Source organism: Pinus tabuliformis, chromosome 2_1 (genome assembly GCF_031772625.1).
Source record: "Pinus tabuliformis cultivar Carrire ecotype Pingquan chromosome 2_1, CPIR1, whole genome shotgun sequence".
In the NCBI taxonomy this organism is placed as follows: domain Eukaryota; kingdom Viridiplantae; phylum Streptophyta; class Pinopsida; order Pinales; family Pinaceae; genus Pinus; species Pinus tabuliformis.
This window is the reverse complement of record NC_142299.1, coordinates 825,198,365-825,204,939: the sequence shown is the minus strand read 5'-3', so window position 1 is coordinate 825,204,939 and position 6,575 is coordinate 825,198,365. Positions and strand designations below refer to the sequence as shown.

The 6,575-nt window shown below is 36.4% G+C and overlaps 1 long non-coding RNA gene across 1 annotated transcript; it reads right to left on the bottom strand.

Annotated features, from left to right (window-relative positions):
* Nucleotides 1-3,823: 3,823 nt before the first annotated feature.
* Nucleotides 3,824-4,240, bottom strand: LOC149203189 (uncharacterized). Its single transcript, XR_016253608.1, has 2 exons — nt 4,151-4,240; nt 3,824-3,892 (listed from the first exon to the last, which is right to left on the bottom strand). It is a non-coding gene; the product is annotated as an uncharacterized LOC149203189 (long non-coding RNA).
* Between the last annotated feature and the right edge of the window lie 2,335 nt (nt 4,241-6,575).

The window sequence follows — 6,575 nt, the reverse complement described above, 5'->3', positions numbered from 1 at the left end:
TTCCTTCAACTGGAGTCACAAATTCAAAGAGATGAGTTGCAATAGAAGAGTGATGTTTCCATGTATCTTCATCCGTATATATGAAGATAAAGATGTTGATTCCAAGTCACTAATCCAAACAACTTCAAGTGTCAAAGTGGTCACTGATCCAATTCAACCTTCTTCCAAACCAATCATCAAACCATGTGAAGAAATCCAAAGTAATAGAAATCGACGAGGCTTAGGATATGTAAAAGATGACGCAAATTGCATATCCTAGATTATTCAAGGCCCATTAAGTTTGTCAATGCAGGGTTTCTTGCACAAATCACATCAGCTAGTTCTGAGAAAGTTGAAGTCAACCAGAAATACACACAAACTGACATTGCAGTCAAACCAAAATGCCTTCATTGTCAAAGAACCGGTCATCTAGAGGATCAGTGTTTTGATCTCCATCCTTGTCACCATTGTGGCAAGTCAAATCATTCATCAACACAATGCAACAGACAACAACAATCAAGCAGATTGAAGATCGATTATGGATTGATCCCTCAAAATGGTCTTCCACGGTCAAAAGATTGTATAAGTTTTACAATTGAATTCACTCACACATATTGCAGCCAATAGTCAAAGTGAAGATAATACTTTCGTGCAGTTGAACGGGGGAGTACACCAGTGAAGCACTACTACACTTGAAGTGGGGGAGTTCAAAAATAATTTGCTGAAGATTGTCTCTCCTTTCAGCTGACAAAGGGGGTAAAATGTCAATGAAATTGACAGTGGTTGTCAGATTGAAAGTCTCGACAACATCAGCGAAGTAGCCAGTGGGCATTTTTGTCAACGAGTGAGCATCAAGAAATTTTCCAGTGGGTGATCGACAGTGAAGTGAGCACTGAGCAGTTTTCAAACACAACAAAAGAAACAGTGAGTTGTTTTTCGAGGTCATTACCTAGTGAGTGTTCTCAATATTTTGTCAATGGACACAGGACGCTGATTGCAAGAAAAGGAAAGATGGATCATTTTGCAGCTTGGCATGTGATGGAGTTGTCAAGAGACATTCAGAGATGAATCAAACATACAGCTGACTCATGTTCTCTTAAGAATTGAGTTTTTTCAACATCCAGCTTTGGCGGTTTTTTAGGCAAATGTTTTTTGAGGATCAACTTGAGAACTTGGAAGAGGGTTACTTATTCTTATTTTGGATTTGTCATTGAGGGGGGGAATGTTAGCCTCACTCTCATAATAAAACAATTATAAATCCAAAAATCATGATTAAATAAATCAAATCTTGAGAATTAAGAGTTAGTTCCTCAAACTAGGGAGTTTAGTTAGGATGAGAGATTCTCTCCAACTAGTTCTCCTAGATTAGAACTTTGTTGAGAAAATGTCTCAACCATAGTGTCCAAGATAGACGTACTATCTTGAGAACAACTTCCTCATGTATCTATTTGTACTATTATCATTCTTTGTACATTGGATTGATTAATAATGAGAATGTGAGGAATCATGTAAGGCTGAGGCATTTTCCGCCATGTCTGGTTTCTCTATATGACTAATATTTATTTAGTGAGTGTTTTACTATTAGTATGTTAGTTTTCATCAACATTTGAAGAATTTCATGGTATTTTGATGCATTGGAGCCGAGAGGAAATCAAATATTATTATGAACTCATGAGGCAACAATCAAGTAAACATGAAACTATTGATGATGAAAATGTACTTGTTGAAAAAAGAGTTCAAGTGGAGTGGCATAATCATAGTTGCAATAAGAAGAAATATCTAGAATTCATGATCTGGAGTAGGAAGAATAAACAAGTTGAAAGCATGAGAGTTTGGAGGAGCAAGTCCAAGAAGAAATTTCATCTATATGTTGAATTAAAGAAAGTCAAAATAAAATGTTTGAGTTGTATTTGTAAGCCTTACTGGAACTTAGACCAATAGACATTGTTATTTATGTTATAGAAAATCTATTTCTCCATTAAGGTGGGATGTTGGAATAATGTCGAAATGATGACTCTAGATAAAGTTGATGAGTTGTGTTTTTGTAGTTAGTGTTTGACTCTATCTGTCATCAGTTGTGTCTTTGTAGTTTGTGTTGTGAGTTGGTGATCCGAATTATTTGGATCTATATTGTCCTAAAGGTTGTCTATGCATGCTTATATAATGTACTGGTTGTCCAAACAGTGTAATAAATGAAAATTGTTTTCATTCTTGTGCATCTCTAATTTTTTAATAAAAAAAATATAATAAAAAAACAAATTAACACATGTATATAATAAATAAACTAAAATGTAAATACACCCTATTAAAAGACATATGTATCTAATATACTAATATAATAAAAAATAATCATAATCAAGAACATGTTCAAAACTAGTTCGATTGTAAATTTGGAATTTCGAATACATATATATGGTGTCTTATGTAAAGGCTATCGAATACATATATATGGTGTCTTATGTAAAGGCTATCATAACGATGATGGTAAATTCTAAATTATGGAATAATGAATGAAATCATCGTTATGGGAAGGATAGAATAATGCGTATCAAAAGTGTTATTCATCAAGATATAACCATTTAAGCTATACAAACATATTGGACTTTATATATTATTTAAGGGATTCACAATTTCATAATTTTCAAGTCCAATAGACAATGGTTGACCCACAGAATACTAATCTATGTTAGTCGAGTACACGATTATGATCTTTCACATATGTAAATATTGTCATGTGAAGCATTTCAGGCGAGGATTGTTCCTAATCTGGAATGACCAAATTAAATTGTATCCTTCATACTAAAACTTGTAATTTTTCGGTACGTCTAAAACTTGTAATTACGCTGAATTGTATATGAAATCAGAAGCAGAAAGGGAAGACGAATAATGTATAGAAGATAGAAATACGAATTGTAATACCAATAGTCCCATGAAGCTCACCTCTCCAGAGCAAGAGGCCTTGTTAGGTTTATTTTGTCAAAGATTTCTTTGCTTTCTTCATGAATTCAATAGTATAGTAATACACTTTTCAAGATTTAGTTCAACTCAATATCATATTATTCTCGCGGGCTTTGTTTCTTTGCACAATCCCTCTTAGTTTATGTTTGATTAAGGTTACAGTTTTAACCATAATGATAATATCAACGAATTCAATTTATATTATATAAGAAAAATTAAAGAAAAGGCCATTTCAGGTTTGATTTGAGATTTTTCAAAGAGAAATGCAGTTATTAGTCCCTGCCATCTGGCATCCGGCAGGGACTATAGTAATCGTTAGGAGCGGACTTAGCATTAGTTTACCGGTTCCCTGCCACTTTTAAACCAAAGTTCTTACGGTCATGTAATTTTACTATTCTAATAAACCAAAGTTCATGCTTTCGCCATCTTATTTGGCCTCAAATCGAGGCATACAGCTCAAAACTTAGGAAAAAGATCGGAGGAGTACAGGTAATTACAACAAGTTGTTCACTCGTGCATGAAGTAATGCTAGCATTAATTTTCTAGCGTTTAATGTTAGAGATTAATACCACTGCTATAATACAATAGCATATGTACCCTGCTACAGCACGCTGTATGCTTGCCACCTCATGTAGCACCGTACACCTGCAAGCTCATGCGCCACCGTTACATGTACGCCTGCCACCGTTACATGTACGCCTGCCACCACATCTATGCTTTTTGTGGGCATGTAACAGGTATTTTGCTCATTGTGCCTTCTAGTATTCCGCTGCTCACCATTTTCTTCTGCTTCTCCTCCATTGACAACGATCTCTCCTCCATTGACAACGATCTCCATATCTCTGCCTCGTCGGCCATTTCTGAGACTGTCTCGGCTGTGGCGGGATCTCTCCTCCATTGAGAACGATCTCCATATCTCCGCCTCGTCGGCCATTCAGGTAAATCAATTTAAATCCTGCATACATTTTTCAGAGAATCAGCTGCGTGGTTTATGATATGTTTTACTGTTTTTACAGGTTCTAACGCCAAGTACGCTAGATATAGACGACCTGAAATGCAGCTGGTTGTTCATTCTAATGGCGTGCAGGTATAGTACCTAAGCTAATGCAAATTATCATGCAAATTAATATTTGGTAGACACAAAATTTATAAGGTTTACTGTACCAAAGACAAAATCTGATTTGAATTTTAAAAGACATGTAGCAGCATGTACCTCATGGGAAAATCGTTTCTACATGTAGGGCACTCATGGTTGCACAGTCTTCATTTCGCTTTTGATAGCTTCAGCCAATTAAGCAGAGGCAAAATTCGTATATAAACATCTTTCCACTGAAACATGAAAATTAGATTCGAATGTCACTGTAATAATATCCGAAATTTCGAACTGATTCTGATTTGATATGTGTTTGTGACCTGAAAGAAACATCAAATATTTCTGGCAGGTTGGAGGAACGATGAAAGAAATATTCAAACCTGCAGAATTTCATATGATGAAGAAAATACTGTGGTTGCTCTCCACACCTCTGGGAACGTTTTTACTTGCAGGCAAGATGGCGTTGGCGAGAGAGTTTCCGTTTGTAAAGAGATTTGGAGATTTGAGTTTACAGGCACGGGAGCAGGTTCTTCAGAGCTGGTCTACAAGCTCCCTTTCCTTCTTCAGGGCCATTTTCCAAGCGTTCAAGTTCAGCGTTGCGTGGAACCATTTCACCAGGGTAAGATCTCGGATTCTTTATATCTGGATAAATTAGCCAGGCCTTCCAGGGTTTTTCATTGCTTTGTTCACACTGCACAGGTGAACGAGAGTGGACACAATCCTTTCTGGAAAGCCATCGGATATTGTGGACCTGATCCACTTGCAATGAGCGCCACACTCACTCCCAAGCCGCTGGAAAACTCAGTATTAGATGTGTCTGTCCTCTCAAAAGAAGATCTGTACCTGACACTCAAGAATCGGGCATTCAATTTAACAAGGAAATCATCTATAGCCAACGCAGCAGGTATAAATTCAAGTGACCCTGTCTTGCAATGCGACGTAGTTATTCTGCACTGGATGGTCTGATAGACCTGAATTCATAACACAGTGCCCCATTTGCTGGTAGATTTACTATCGCTGGTCAAGAAGGGACTCTCTGGTGGCAGGCACACTGAATTTCTCTGGTTATTTCCCAATCTAGCGTTGGCAAGAATCATCTGGCAACTGGAATGATATAATGTGACAGATCACCTCCCTGCTGCCAAGCACATGGCTTGCATGCAATGCACGTGGTAAGGGAGAGAGCTCTCAAGGAGCTGCTGACAAGTTACGTGAGTCGGTTGGCTTTTGTGTGTTGGCCCATTGGAATCGCCTTTGTTGTCCAACAAATCGTTGGCAAACTCAAAATGTAATATATTGTGTTACACATTGATGTGATAATTGCTTTATTTCATCTTATAATCTTTCATTTAACATTTGCTTTTGTGAGGTTGGAATAGTCAGTAAACTTCATGCTTACAGTGCATGGGTAATCGAAAATACTCACTTTTAGTAAAATTGTTAGAAGCAAAGATATAGTTATGGTTTTTTTAACGGAATTTTATAATGACTTTAATAAGTTCGGTTCGTTTATGACGACGTGCAGGTTTTAGAAAGTAACGCCCCCTTAAATCATGTCTTTGGCATAGTTTCGCTTGCTGCCTTGTATTCATAGCTTCGGAATATTTGGTTCTGAAACCCTTCTTCCGAAATGTTTTGCCATGTCATTTTAATGCTATTCCAATATGTAAGGGCAGTATGTCTGTCAGGCCTAGCATGGCGGGAACTGGTAAGTCAGGAACATGAATATTTGCTTTTCAGGATAGACTAGCTTCGGAATATTTGGTTCTGAAACCCTTCTTCCGAAATGTTTTGCCATGTCATTTTAATGCTATTCCAATATGTAAGGGCAGTATGTCTGTCAGGCCTAGCATGGCGGGAACTGGTAAGTCAGGAACATGAATATTTGCTTTTCAGGATAGACTACGCACAATCCCAAAACTTTGTATCAGAAGCTCTACAGCTAGGCCAAAGAACCGGGGAGGGGGCTATTATGACTCTTACCCTTGGCGGTGCTAATCGATCCATCCCCTTAATCAATTCTTATATTCCCTTCAGTCAACTCGTGCATATTGAAAAAAAATTTAAATAAAATAGCAGTGAAACCCTGCAGGTAAACTCATATTATAAAACATTAGCTATGATAACTTTATTCTTATAATTTTAAGTTTTTACAATGGTCCGATTTATAATTTTCTGTTTTACGCTTTTATAACTTTATATTCTATAAAATGCAAGACTTTAAGTTCACACGTTTATAACTTTATATTCTATAAAATGCAAGACTTTAAGTTCGCACATTAATTCCTTTGATTCAAAACACATTGATTTCAATCAGCTGCCTCAAAAGTAACTTGTAAAAGTAACTTGGCAGGGACTCGCTGCGATGCAGCTTCCCTTGTTTGAAAATATAAATGATATATCTGATCATGAGTATTGGCTTTAGCATTGTAAATAAATGACTGTGCATTAATTAATTATATATATTTGTATATTTTTAATGTAAATATTATATATAATGAGGTCTCTTTGCGATGGAATTTTTTTACAAATTTTTTTAATTAAA